At 46.5% G+C, this 16239-nt stretch overlaps 1 pseudogene; it reads left to right on the forward strand.

Moving 5' to 3' along the window:
- Nucleotides 1–14773: 14773 nt before the first annotated feature.
- On the forward strand, nt 14774–15977 carry LOC148474006 (uncharacterized; annotated as a pseudogene).
- Nucleotides 15978–16239: the final 262 nt, after the last annotated feature.

Genomic DNA, 16239 nt, shown 5'->3' on the forward strand with positions numbered 1-16239 from the left:
ACACAAGACTGAGAGACCATCAGTAACATGGAGTACCATCACATCCTCACACACACTGACACAGGCTCTGACCTTACTCAGGAATTACTAACCTCATCACACACAGTGATTACACAAGACTGAGACACCATCAGTAACATGGAGTACCATCACATCCTCACACACACTTACACAGGCTCTGACCTTACTCAGGAATTACTAACCTCATCACACACAGTGATTACACAAGACTGAGATACCATCAGTAACATGGAGTACCCTCATAGCCTCACACACACTTACACAGGCTCTGCCCTTACTCAGGAATTACTAACCTCATCACACACAGTGATTACACAAGACCGAGAAACCATCAGTAACATGGAGTACCATCACATCCTCACACACACTTACACAGGCTCTGACCTTACTCAGGAATTACTAACCTCATCACACGCAGTGATTACACAAGACTGAGAAACCATCAGTAACATGGAGTACCATTGCAGCCTCACACACTTACACAGGCTCTGACCTTACTCAGGTATTACTAACCTCATCACACACATTGATTACACAAGACTGAGATACCATCAGTAACATGGAGTACCATCACAGCCTCACACACACTGACACAGGCTCTGACCTTACTCAGGAATTACTAACCTCATCATACACAGTGATTACACAAGACTGAGAAACCATCAGTAACATGGAGTACCATCACAGCCTCACACACACTTACACAGGCTCTGATCTTAGTCAGGAATCACTAACCTCATCACACGCAGTGAGTACACAAGACTGAGAAACCATCAGTAACATGGAGTACCCTCATAGCCTCACACACACTTACACAGGCTCTGACCTTACACAGGAATCACTAACCTCATCACACGCAGTGACTACACAAGACTGAGAAACCATCAGTAACATGGAGTACCATCACAGCCTCACACACACTTACACAGGCTCTGACCTTACTCAGGAATTACTAACCTCATCACACGCAGTGACTACACAAGACTGAGAAACCATCAGTAACATGGAGTACCATCACAGCCTCACACACACTTACACAGGCTCTGACCTTACACAGGAATTACTAACCTCATCACACACAGGCCCTCATTCAGGGGCAGTCGCTCAGGAGCGATCAGTCGCACCCAAAGTGATCGAGAATATGCAAAATGAGCACTCAGTCACAATGCACATTGTAAGCGCGGAAACACCCACAACAATGAAAGCACACCTCCTATCTCTACAGCCTAATTCAGAGTCGGTCGCAGGCAACCTACATCAGCATGATTAACACCTGTTACATTGTTAATTGCCTACAAATATCGGTTGAGGCAGATACCATCGCCTGCACTCGCAATGCTTAAGGTAGACCCTGGGCTACCCTTAGCTCTGCGAGCAGTAGCATCGTTATTGCAACGAGATGACGTGTGTGATGACTCGCTCAGTAATATATGCACGCCCTTAAAACACCCTTTTTAAGGTCAACCACGCCTGCTTGTGCACCACCACACCCCCGTTCACAAGCACCTTCCCCTGTAACCACCCACAACAGCATGAAATGTCAATCACAGCTACGACCTCATAGTGACTAGCGAGCAAGAGGAATGCGGTCGGAAAGACAGGCTTGCGCACGCGCACTGCCATGTACATGCATGCGCAGTTGAAAAAAACATTGCTCGCTACGACCAATCGCTCCGTGCGACCGCCTCTGACTGAGGTCCTCAGTGATTACACAAGACTGAGAAACCATCGATAAAATGGAGTACCATCACAGCCTCACACACACTTACACAGGCTCTGACCTTACTCAGGAATTACCAACCTCATCACACGCAGTGATTACACAAGACTGAGAAACCATCAGTAACATGGAGTACCATCACATTCTCACACACACTTACACAGGCTCTGACCTTACTCAGGAATTACTAACCTCATCACACGCAGTGATTACACAAGACTGAGAGACCATCAGTAACATGGAGTACCATCACAGCCTCACACACACTTACACAGACTCTGACCTTATACAGGAATTACTAACCTCATCACACGCACTGATTACACAAGACTGAGAAACCATCAGTAACATGGAGTACCGTCACAGCCTCACGCACACTCACACAGGCTCTGACCTTACTCAGGAATTACTAACCTCATCACATACACTGAGTACACAAGACTGAGATACCATCAGTAACATGGAGTACCATCACCGCCTCACTCACACTTACAAAGTCTGTGACCTTACTCAGGAATTACTTACCTCATCACACACAGTGACTACACAAGACTGAGACACCATCAGTAACATGGAGTACCATCACAGCCTCACACACACTTACACAGGCTCTGATCTTAGTCAGGAATCACTAACCTCATCACACGCAGTGACTACACAAGACTGAGAAAACATCAGTAACATGGAGTACCATCACATCCTCACACACACTTACACAGGCTCTGACCTTACTCAGGAATTACTAACCTCATCACACGCAGTGACTACACAAGACTGAGAAACCATCAGTAACATGGAGTACCATCACAGCCTCACACACACTTACACAGGCTCTGACCTTACACAGGAATTACTAACCTCATCACACACAGGCCCTCATTCAGGGGCAGTCGCTCAGGAGCGATCAGTCGCACCCAAAGTGATCGAGAATATGCAAAATGAGCACTCAGTCACAATGCACATTGTAAGCGCGGAAACACCCACAACAATGAAAGCACACCTCCTATCTCTACAGCCTAATTCAGAGTCGGTCGCAGGCAACCTACATCAGCATGATTAACACCTGTTACATTGTTAATTGCCTACAAATATCGGTTGAGGCAGATACCATCGCCTGCACTCGCAATGCTTAAGGTAGACCCTGGGCTACCCTTAGCTCTGCGAGCAGTAGCATCGTTATTGCAACGAGATGACGTGTGTGATGACTCGCTCAGTAATATATGCACGCCCTTAAAACACCCTTTTTAAGGTCAACCACGCCTGCTTGTGCACCACCACACCCCCGTTCACAAGCACCTTCCCCTGTAACCACCCACAACAGCATGAAATGTCAATCACAGCTACGACCTCATAGTGACTAGCGAGCAAGAGGAATGCGGTCGGAAAGACAGGCTTGCGCACGCACACTGCCATGTACATGCATGCGCAGTTGAAAAAAACATTGCTCGCTACGACCAATCGCTCCGTGCGACCGCCTCTGACTGAGGTCCTCAGTGATTACACAAGACTGAGAAACCATCGATAACATGGAGTACCATCACAGCCTCACACACACTTACACAGGCTCTGACCTTACTCAGGAATTACCAACCTCATCACACGCAGTGATTACACAAGACTGAGAAACCATCAGTAACATGGAGTACCATCACAGCCTCACACAAACTAACACAGGCTCTGACCTTACTCAGGAATTACTAACCTCATCACACGCACTGATTACACAAGACTGAGAAACCATCAGTAACATGGAGTACCATCAGAGCCTCACGCACACTCACACAGGCTCTGACCTTACTCAGGAATTACTAGCCTCATCGCAAGCAGTGATTACACAAGACTGAGAAACCATCAGTAACATGGAGTACCATCACCGCCTCACTCACACTTACAAAGTCTGTGACCTTACTCAGGAATTACTTACCTCATCACACACAGTGACTACACAAGACTGAGACACCATCAGTAACATGGAGTACCATCGCAGCCTCACACACACTTACACAGGTTCTGACCTTACTCAGGAATTACTGACCTCATCACACCCAGTGATTACACAAGACTGAGAAACCATCAGTAACATGGAGTACCATCACATCCTCACACACTTACACAGCTCTGACCATTACTCAGGAATTACTAACCTCATCACACACAGTGATTACACAAGCTGCGTATGGCATTGCATTGGATGATTTATGCTCGCCCTTGCAACGGCATTTGAACGCACTAGCACGCCTGCGTTTCTCCAACCACCACCCCGTCACCACCCCCAAATGGTCACTTCCTGTCAGTCACTCTGCGATGGGTCTATGTAGTCACTGCAATTATATTCCTGTGTTTGCAAATGTGCACTGTGATACATACACATGCAACATTAGGCCGATTGCATGCGTAATCATCCTTGATGATTCAGGCCCCTAGTCCTCTCCTGGTAGACCTGGTACCATACACTGACCACACACATTGTTAGTTTTAATCTACTTTTGCATTTTAGATGTCCTTTTCCCAGGAGTATCACTTTGCAAACAGCAACCTGAAAAGAGCTATCCTCCATCACATCATATCATATATCATCATATCACATATACATCACATCATATCATATATCATCATATCACATATACATCACATCATATCATATATGATCATATCACATATACATCACATATACATCACATCATATCATATATCATCATATCACATATACATCACATATACATCACATATACATCACATCATATCATATATCATCACATCACATATACATCACATCATATCATATATCATCATATCACATATACATCACATATACATCACATCATATCATATATCATCATATCACATATACATCACATATACATCACATCATATCATCATATCACATATACATCACATCATATCATATATCATCATATCACATATACATCACATATACATCACATCATATCATATATCATCATATCACATATACATCACATATACATCACATCATATCATATATCATCATATCACATATACATCACATCATATCATATATCATCATATCACATATACATCACATCATATCATATATCATCATATCACATATACATCACATCATATAATATATCATCATATCACATATACATCACATATACATCACATCATATCATATATCATCATATCACATATACATCACATCATATCATATATCATCATGTCACATATACATCACATCATATCATATATCATCATATCACATATACATCACATATACATCACATCATATCATATATCATCATATCACATATACATCACATATACATCACATATACATCACATCATATCATATATCATCATATCACATATACATCACATCATATCATATATCATCATATCACATATACATCACATATACATCACATCATATCATATATCATCATATCACATATACATCACATATACATCACATATACATCACATCATATCATATATCATCATATCACATATACATCACATCATATCATATATCATCATATCACATATACATCACATCATATCATATATCATATATCATCATATCACATATACATCACATCATATATCATCATATCACATATACATCACATCATATATCATCATATCACATATACATCACATCATATCATATCATACTTTAAATCACATCCTTGCAACTTATTTTATTTATTTCCAGTCTCCATGCTGGCTACGGATTCATGATAGGCGTAGAGATACCGACACATATCATAATCCCGACAGCGGAATCCAGGATGACGCAGGCCTGAATGAGGTAAATCCGGGATGCCTGTACTCTTAGCTGTAGCGGGGAGAGTTAGGTACCCCCTTGGGAAGGGTTAGGTTAGGTGATAGGGGGGGTTAGGGTTATCTGCCACCGGGGGGAGGTTTGGGTTAGGCACCCCCTGGGAGGTTTAGGTTTAGGCACCCATAAGGGAGGGTTAGGTACTTACGTGAAACTGTTGAGATTTTCTCCCTTCGGTCAGCTGCTGTCGGGATTTGAACCGGCGGCTAAACATCTTGCTCTGCACCACTACTGTGGTACCCCAGACCCTAGGTGTGTCTACTGATGCTAGGTCCTATGGGCGGGATGTACTAAAGGAAAAATGCGGTAAAAACCCTGTTTTCTGGGTTTTCACTGCATTTCCATATGTACTAAGCCCCGTCCACCCTTTTTTCGGCATGGAGGGTAACGCCAGAAAAACCTGGCGTTACCCTACAGAAGCCTGTGGGCTTCTTACCGCACCCTGCTCCTGACGGTTTGCCACCACCTCGCCGCCCCGACGTTACCCAGCGCTGGCCCCCACTCACCTGTACTCCATTGTCGCTGGCCCGCGCTCCTTCTGGGTCATCTGCCTCCTCCTAATCTTCTTCCGGGTGCAGGGAGGAGGAGGAGCCTGGGGATTCCTGCACATGTGACCAGCAGTAAGCTCCCGAAGCTTGGAGGGGACGGGGTCCCATGGAGACCCCATCACCCGGCGTCGGCTATTTTGCAAAGGGCAGGTCTTATCGCAAGAGCTGTCCTTTGCCATACTAATTGCATATGTTAGTACATATGCGATTAATAAGGTTGCAGTAACTGGCGGAATGGTCACAGCAACCTTAGTACATCTCGCCCTATATATATATAGATTTATGTATCTAAATTGATGTTGCATAATTACTATGTTGGGGTGACCCAAAGCCAACAGGGGAAGAGGGGAGGAGTGAGTAATGCAGTGGTGAGCAGCAGCAGGTCACATGATGGAACCAGTGGCAGGGGGCGGAGGTGGACAGTTAGGGCAGTTACAGGGGGTCCTGAGGTGGCAGTCTGAGGGAGCAGACCCACGCAAGGGACTCTGGGCCTGATTCAGACCCGCTCGCGGGCGCTGAGCACTCGCAAGCAGGTCGATGGTGCCCTAGAGCGCATGCGCACGATGGAGGGAGCTCCGTCGTGCGCATGCGCGAGACCCGAATAATGATGGGGTAGCCGTTGTTATGGGTCTCGCACCAAAGGGGGCATGCTGTTGATGTTGATTGACAGCACGCCCCCTTTGGTAGGCGTGCCGGGGGCGTGTCTGCCAGACGGAGGCGTTCCCATGGGAACGCCTACCGTCTGGGTCCGGCCCCACTGACATCACTAGTGATGTCAGTGGGAGTGATTTTGGCTCTGATAGAGCCAAAATCACTCCAGGGCTTGCAGTCCCCGAGACCCTACTGCAGGGTCTCGTCGCAAGCCCGATGGTCGCGATGGTCTTGACCATCGCAACCATCTTTTTGGCCGCTCGAATGTGCTGTGGGTGGGCACCCACAGCTATGCGAGTGGCCAGGAGGCCGCTCCAAGTTTAGGTAGGAGGGCCCTGATTCAGAGTGAGCGCTCTGGTCAGAGCGTCCGGCTCTGAATCAGGCTCTCTGTGAGAGAAGGTGTGAGGAAGCGGGCCTGCATGGAGGCACGGTCCCAGACCCTCCAACATGACCCATTCCATTAGGTACAAAATGCTCTGCTCCTGGACTTCCCTCTTAAATTATGATTGCAGCCACCTGTGCATATACACCTGTTTCATCAATTACCTAGTTCAACACAGGTGGCTGCAATCATACATTAGGTGGGAAGTCCAGGAGCAGAGTATTTTGTACCTAATGGAACGGGTCATGTTGGAGGGTATGCGGTACCTGTGTCCTGAGGTGCCCGCTGAAGAGACTGTCCAGGCTGCAGAGGGACAGCAAACTGTGGAGGCTGCAAGTACAGAGCTGCATCTGAGAGCAGGAGCCGGCACCTCAGTGAGGGGAGCGCAGAGGTCTGTTTGAGTTAACTGAGCTGTGCGAGCAGTGTGACAGTGATGGAGGAAGGCTGCAGCCCCTGTAACATGGACTGAATTAAGTAGTAGAGAACCTCAGCCTTCCTCTGGCTGTAATCAGCATTTCCAAGAAGAGAGAGCCATTGCTCACCGATCACCTGAGGTATGGACTGTCAGGTCTGTAGTTACCCTTCTGTTACCACCCCACCTCCAGATTATACACTGCAGATGCCTGCATATAAAAACTGCACAAGATAGGTAAAGAGCCTAAAGTAACCCTCAGCCCTCCCTATAGCAGCAATTCAGGGCTTTTAACTAAGAACTGCATACCTTCCCAGAAGGTTTGATATAGAATATTGTGCTGGACAAAGCAGAACCAGGTTACACATGATCCCTCCTCACTGTATTCACCCTATATAACCAGCTGAGAGTTACATATCACAACAGACTGTGTAATAGTGTGATATTAGGCCATCATAGACTGTATATTGCTTACCCCTTTAGCTAGAAACTGGGTTAAGTGTGTTGGAGCAAACCTCTTCCCTCAGGATTTAACAATACTAAAATATTGTAGGAGAATTAGTAAACCATCCAATGTGCACCACCTCTACAGACCCAGCTGGACAATGATATATTAAATGTACTAGAATACTGCAGGACAATTAGTAAACCATCATATGTGCACCACCTCTACAGATCCAGCTGGACAATGATGTATTAAATGTACTAATATATTTCCAAAGTGTAATGTAGTGATATAATCTGTTATAGGTACTTGTCTTTAAAGTGTTTAGGTTGTTATATTACTTTGCATAGGGTGTTAAGCACCATTTTAGTTCATTTATGTTGGTTTGAATAATAGCCATAGTGTATTGTGTAATGTAAAAGTGTGTTACAATTAGGGATGTGCAGGCTCGGTTCTACTCGGTTCCGTTCGGTTCTTTTTACCGAATCTTATTGGCTATCCAAAACTCGTGACAGCTGAAACCCAATAAGATCCGGTAAAAAGAACCGAACGGAACCGAGTAGAACCGAGCCTGCACATCCCTAGTTACAATAATATTAATTTTTGCATTGCTGAATCAGTTTGGTGTTCCAGGTCAAACAGATCCAACAGGTGGTCATTGGGGGATGATCCAGCTGACTTCCAGTACAATAAATCATCATTGTGTCATGTGTATGTTACTTACCTGGAGATGCATATAAATGTACTGTCCATTTTAACCATTGTGATGGTGAAATAATTAGCACTATTCCATCTTGTTAGAAGAATTAACTCTGTTAATAAATCTTAATTTTCTTGACAATAGTCAGTATGATACATTGGGCTCTATTTATTAACATTATTTTTACTAAAATAAAGTGAAAAAGGGTGTTTTCACACCCTCTTCACATTATTTTAGTTTCACCTGTAGTTATTACAGGGCAATTGGAGTAGAATTAGTAAAATTCTACTCCAACCCCCAGTATCACTTATTTTTAGTAAAGCAGATCGCATTTCCCATAATTGTAATGGGAAATGTGATCTGTGTGCAAGTTACTAAAAATAAATTGTAAAAAAATACCGGGGGAAGCCCTGTGATAATAACGCCACCTGGAGGTGGCATTATCCAGGGTCTCCCCCGGTTACCGGGCTCCCACTCTGCTCTAACGGGGAGAGCAGAGGCGGGAGCCGGTACCAGTAATCAGCTATGTGGTCTAAGTAGACCGCAAGCTGATTGCTGTAAAAAAAAGAAAAAAAAAATTAAAAATTTTTTTTTTCACTTACCTGAATCCAGGGACCGGTGATCGGGCCTCCGGTGATGGCTCCTCTCCGGTCAGCTGGTCTCCCACAGTACACTGGGGCCCGGTCATCAGGTGATCGGGCCCCAGTGCAGTATGGGAGATCACCTGATCGGGAAGCCCGGAGAAGACCACCGGAGGCCAGGAGGATGCAGGTAAGTGTAATGAAGGGAGGGGGGGTCGCGGGGGGGGGAGCGTGGGTCCGCGATCGCGGGGGGCGGGGCTTAGCGCCGGGGGCGGGGCTTAGCATCGGTGGGGGGGTAGTAGCGGTGCTCGGTCGGTGCATGCGCGGGCTCTTAGTCGCAGTATTTTTTCCAAAAATACCGCGACTAGAGTGTGGATGGGATCCGCAGGGACAGAGCTTTATCGCAAGCTCTGTCCCTGCAAGGGATTTATAGTAAATCCCTGTGATATTACCTGAATTCGCAATGCGAATTCACTCGGTAATATCACACTACAATCCGCATTCAATATGCGGATTGTAGTAAATAGAGCCCATTGTGAGGAGAGTAAAACTTCTTCCCCTCTGATGTGAAAATAACCATCCTAGCAGCCAACACAGAGGGCTCTATTTATTAACATTATTTTTACTAAAATAAAGTGAAAAAGGGTGTTTTCACACCCTTTTCACATTATTTTAGTATCACCTATACTTATTATAGGGCAATTGGAGTAGAATTAGTAAAATTCTACTCCAACACCTAAGTATCACTTATTTTTAGTAAAGCAGATCGCATTTCCCATAACTGTAATGGGAAATGTGATCCGACCATAGTTACTAAAAATAAATGTGAAAAAAATATCGGGGAAAGCCCTATGATAATAACGCCACCTGGAGGTGGCGTTATCCAGGGTCTCCCCCGGTTACCAGACTCCTGGCCTGCTCTAATGGGGAGAGCAGAGCTGGGAGTCGGTCCCTGTAATCAGCTGTGTGGTCTAAACAGACCGCAAGCTGATCACTGTAAAAAAAAGAAGAAAAAAAAATAGTAAAAAAAAAAAATTACTTACCTGACTCCAGGGACCGGTGATCGGGCCTCCGGTCAGCTGGTCTCCCACAGTGCACTGCTGCCCGGTCAGCAGGTGATCGGGCCCCAGTGCAGTATGGGAAATCACCTGAGGAATGGAGAACATCACCGGAGGTCTGGACCATGCAGGTAAGTGTAAGTAAGGGAGAGGGGGGGTCGCAGGTGGCCCGCGATCACGGGAGGCGGGGATTAGCACCGGGGGGCGAGGCTTAGAGCCGGAGGGGGGTAGCAGCGGTGAACGGTTGGCGCATGCGCGGGCATGTAATCACGGTATTTTTTGTGAAAATACCATGATAAGGCTCCAAAGGGGATTCGCAGGGACAGAGCTTTATCGCAAGCTCTCTCCCTGCAAGGGATTTGTAGTAAATCCCTGTGATATTGCCTGAATTCGCAATGCGCGTTCAGTCATTAATATCACACTACAATCTGCATTACAAATGCGGATTGTAGTAAATAGAGCCCAGAGTGTGACCAACCATCCCTACTGGTAAGATACCTGAACACTACAATACCACCCTACACCACCTGGTGGGGTATTACACTACCAACTCTATAGAAGTAGATTAAAATACAGTACTTGTTTTCTGTAGCAGAAATGCACTTGCATTTTCCTCTATTCACCCTTTTTTGACTGCACACTGCTGCATCACTTCAAATGGGATGTAGTCAGGAAGCTGACAGTCTAAATGCAGACTGCTGGCTTCCCGACTGTCTAATCCAAGCAAGGTACTAATGACAGGCATCAAAATCCCGACGCCTGTCATTAGAACTACGCCGGGAGTCCTACGCCTGGTATACCAAACAAAGGTAAGCTGGGTACGGACAGCCGCGCGGGGGGGCGAGAGTTAGGTTTTAGGGCTCCAGGGGGGACTTAGGGTCAGGCTAGGGGAACCCCTGGAGGGTTAGGTTTAGGCTAGGGGAAGGGTGGGTTAGGGTTAGGCTCCCCCCCAGGAGACTTAGGTTTAGGCACTTAGAGGGGAGGTTAGGGTTAGGCACTTAGAGGGGAGGTTAGGGGTTAGGCACTTAGAGGGGGGTTAGGGTTAGGCACTTAGAGGGGGGTTAGGTTTAGGTACTTAGAGGGAGGTTAGGGTTAGGCGCCTTAGAGGGGGGTTAGGGTTAGGCACTTAGAGGGGGGTTAGGTTTAGGCTAGGGGAAGGGTGGGTTAGGGTTAGGCATCCCCCCAGGAGACTTAGGTTTAGGCACTTAGAAGGGAGGTTAGGTTAGGGTTAGGCACTTAGAGGGGAGGTTAGGGTTAGGCACTTAGAGGGGAGGTTAGGGTTAGGCACTTAGAGGGGGGTTAGGTTTAGGTACTTAGGGGGAGGTTAGGGTTAGGCACTTAGAAGGGGGTTAGGGTTAGGCACTTAGAGGGGAGGTTTAGGGTTAGGCACTTAGAAGGAGGTTAGGGTTAGGCACCCCTAAGGGAGGGTTAAGGTTAGGGTGGGGCGTATGGTTAGCAGCACTTACCTTAATTAGCGATCGGGATCTTCACCCCTGCCGGGCTTCGACTGTCGGGATTTGAAGTGCTGGCCATGCGGCCAACAGTAATACTTGCTACACCCCTTCAAACACTTTCTTTTATTTGCAGTAACAACTTTGTAGACCCCTTTTATTTTTCTTCCTCTAAAGAAAAATACGTTTACTAGTAATTTAACAAACGCTTTCTAGCAAATTTTGCGTCATATTTTTGCATCGTCACATACAGTATGTACACAAGTTTCTGTTTCAACAATTCACAACCTCCCTGGGCATCATGTAGGTGAGTCCTGTTGTCTCAATTGAGCTGCTGCAAAATTCCATATATTTCTGAGAAGATCTTAATTTGAAATCACTTATCCACCAACTCTGGGGTATTTTGCTCAGTGGATACCTGCAACTCCTCTAGCAGCCACACTACCTGCAGCTCACCTAGTAGTCAGCACACTACCTGCAGCTCACCTAGTAGTCACACTACCTGCAGCTTCTCTAGCACACACAACCTGCAGCTCCTCTAGTAGCCACACCACCTTTAACTCCTCTAGCAGCCACACCACCTTTAACTCCTCTTGCAGCCACACCACCTTTAACTCTAGCACACACAACACCTGTAGCTCCTGTAGCAGCCACACCACTGGCTCCTGTAGCAGCCACACCACAGCCACACCACCTCTAGCAGCCACACCACCTGTAGCTCCTCTAGCACACACATGACCTGCAGCTCCTATTACAGTCACACAACTGGTAGCTTCTCTAGTGGCCACAACACCATGTCAGAGAATGGGGTGCTGAGAGATGGCTGGTGATGTCAGAGAATGGGGTGCTGGAGAGATGGCTGGGGGTGTCAGAGAATGGGGTGCTGGAGAGATGCTGGGGGTGTCAGAGAACGAGGTGCTGAGAGATGGCTGGGGGTGTCAGAGAATGGGGTGCTGAGAGATGGCTGGTGATGTCAGAGAATGGGGTGCTGGAGAGATGGCTGGGGGTGTCAGAGAACGAGGGGCTGAGAGATGACTTGGCACTGTTAGTCGATGGGGAGATGAGAGATAACTGAAAGTGTAAGAAAATGGGGTGCTGAGAGATGGCTGGTGATGTCAGAGAATGGGGTGCTGGAGAGATGGCTGGGGGTGTCAGAGAATGGGGTGCTGGAGAGATGGCTGGGTGTTTTTATTGCATTTGCAGATGCATTATTTATTCTGCCCGCACAATTGAAATATTATTTAGCAATCTAAATAATCTGAGTGTAGCAGTTGGAATATCTTTAAAAGACCAGAATGAAAAAAGAAAAACCTAAAAAGAATGAATCCTGGCTTGTGTAGCTGAACATAAGGAAAACAATGGGGAATATAGAAAGAAGGACAATGATGTTGGCACACCTACAGTACTGTGGTAATCGTCACATAGTTTACAAATCCAAAAGTCAACAAATAAAACCATTAGTGAATGTAGTAAAGTACAAGTTGCTATTACACAGGCCAACAAATTCCGGCAGCACCATGTGTAATGCCTGAACAGAGCCGGCCCGAGGGTCCGGATACCCCAGGAAGACGTTGGACAGGTAAGTCTACATGAATGGATGGAAAAAACAGTTTTTTTTCGACGATTTATTTTTTCGTGGTATCCAATTAAAACCCCATTTTTTCTATTTTACGCACGACGTGCCATTGTCCAGCCCAGTGATGCTTCTCTATTCTATTGGACGAGCAGGATTGAAGGGGAATGATGCGGTGCCGCGAGGCATGCGGGTTCCCACATGTCCCTACAGGGACACTTCTAGGCGCAGCGGCCGGCTTGCAGCATGGCGGCTGATGTCTACAGGTGAGTCTATTACTAGCTGTCTCTAGTTGCCATAGCTACATATATACAAAAACCCGCTGTAAACACTAGTGATAGTGACAGCGCTGGACACAATCTGGATAATGTACTGAATAACAGGTGAGAACAGTAGGCTGCCGTCTGCCAGGCACCAAACCTCCATGTTGATACCATAAATATAAAACATCTCAAAGCCCCACCAACTATTACACTACCAATTAGCAAACAATTATAAAAGATAATCAAAAAGAAGCAGAATCCGAAAACATTCCATAACCCAAAAATAAATATATTTCAATACAAAATAAAAATAATTAAAAGAAAAAACCCCCCAAAACAATGATATATAGCCTACCCTGTACGTTCCCCTGGCAGCACCCCCTCTCCCAGCCTGAGCTAACTTACTATGAGACTTACTCTTCTCTGGGGATCTCTAGTCTCAGGTCAGCCAGGCACGGAGTGGGAGTCGCCGGGCCCGGGGCCATCCTGACTCCTGGCCATGCTCCTGGTGCCTGCCTTCTGCCTTCTTCTGATACCTGATCTGATGGAAGCGAGGTGACGGCTAATATTTCACTCATGGGAGGAGTGGCCACGGCCATCTTTCTTGTCTTATGTAGCCGGAGAGAGCTTGTGTGCAGGAGCACATTCTGGACCAGCTGACCAATGCACTGCCTGATTGGAGCTGAGTTCCGATCACGGCAGCGGTGCGTGCGGGGGGAGGGGGGCTGTAGAGCTATGGAATGCACTTAGGCTAGGCATTTGCTTAGAATGCCTATACCTAGGGCTGGCTCTGTGCCTGAAGTTGTGGGGCTGGATGGCGGAGAGCGCTCAGGAAAACACTAAGAAAAGAAATCAGCTATCAAAGAGCCACAAAGTTTGTTCGTTGGGAGGCTTGCCACCTAGCAACAGCTGGGGGGTAGGTAGGCAATGCTCCCGACTGCTGCTGGAGAAGGTAAAGTGAAAGAATTTTCACATACCTTCTCCACAGCCGGGGGGAGTGGGCTGGGCGCGGCTCCTGTGACACGTGTGTGCACTTGCTCGGCACGCACACGCACATCACGTGTACAGCCGCGCACATGGGTGCGCACGTGGACATAATTGCTGATAGGCGCGATGACCTGGGCTGAACAGCCAGGCCCCTGAAGATGGAGGAAGCAGTCTCTGTGTCTGCTACAGATACGTTGCCTGTGTCCCCTTCTGTCAGCCATATTAATAAGAAATACAAAAGAAAGTGCTCCACTGACTCATCTGACAAATTTATATTTAAAAGGAAAAGATTGCTGAACCCTGTAAGGTCAGAAGACAGCAGGGACAGCTCTGAGGCAGACAGTATATCTCTGGAGGCTCACTCCCCCTCTATTTCACCTTTCTCACACAAGGTTGTGAGGAAAAGTACCTAAAAAAAGATAAATGTGAGTAATACAAGAGGTGCCTATTCAAGACAAAACATCTCATTCCCAGGTATTGCCCATAGCTGGAATACCTCTATGGTGTGTAACAAACCACCATCTCCTGCCCATGGCTGGCATTTATCTCCAGACTATACCTGGCACCAAGCACTTCCATGCTCCCACAAAGGGTAAAGTAAGCAGCGTTCTCTGTCCCCTATTCAACATGACGACATCAGTCACCACTCAGTAGACTGGGAGTCAGAAGAAGTCGTCACCAGAACATCAGCATCCTCTAAGAGTGGCATTAGCAGGCATAACACCCCCTAATAAGGTTTACACCTCTCACTGGGCACTGAACGAATGCTCCCAGGTGTACAATTTTGCCCAGTTAGCCTTTAGAACCGCACTTGTAAAGGAGGATGAAATGGTTCTTCGTAATCATACAGGGATTCCTGATATTCCCACTCTTTTTGCCTCCGAAATTGACCCAGCACTGTCCTCACTCATTGGTGACAGAACCCAAAGTGACACTATTCACAAATTACTCAGAAAAATCCAGCTTAATGTGTCTGATGCTGCTGGCCCTCTGCTGTTCGTACTGGACAAAGCGGAGAAAGAGGAATCCACTAGCAGATCCATAGATGCATTGGTAGCTTGTAAGAAAGCTCTCCTTAAAGCTATAAGCAGAGTAACCCTGATGGTAGGACAGACTTTTGATTTCATATCGAATACTCATAGAATCCGCTGGCTAGCTACAGCTGGTCAAACTGAGTTTGCTCCCAGGCCAGTGGAAGTCCCTAACCTTGTAGACTCCGATCTTTTTGGCACAGAATTAATTGACAAAGTTAAAATTCTTTACAAAGCCCGCAAATCCTTTGTGGACCTTAAAGGCCACCAGTTCTTCTAACGCCCCTTTTGCCAGGAGGGTTGTTCTGCAGGATTCAGTGGTTTGACTTGAGACCAGTGCGGTGCCCCATGAGGACAAAGAGGAGGCTACTACAGGATTCAAGGTGCCAGAGGTGCAGCATCCACTATCTCCAACCCCTCTAGAAGAGACAGAGGGCACGGTAAGTCATTTACCGATACCATCCCACTTTGGCCTCTCATGCAATAGAGTTGTGGAGGGAGATTACCACAGACAAGTGGCTGCTAAATATCATACAAAAAGGCCTGTCCCTCCCACTTTTGAGATTCCCTCACCAAACATTTCCCTGCTTTAC

This window comes from Taudactylus pleione, unplaced genomic scaffold (assembly GCF_031769625.1).
Source record: "Taudactylus pleione unplaced genomic scaffold, aTauple2 ptg000901l, whole genome shotgun sequence".
Taxonomy (NCBI): domain Eukaryota; kingdom Metazoa; phylum Chordata; class Amphibia; order Anura; family Myobatrachidae; genus Taudactylus; species Taudactylus pleione.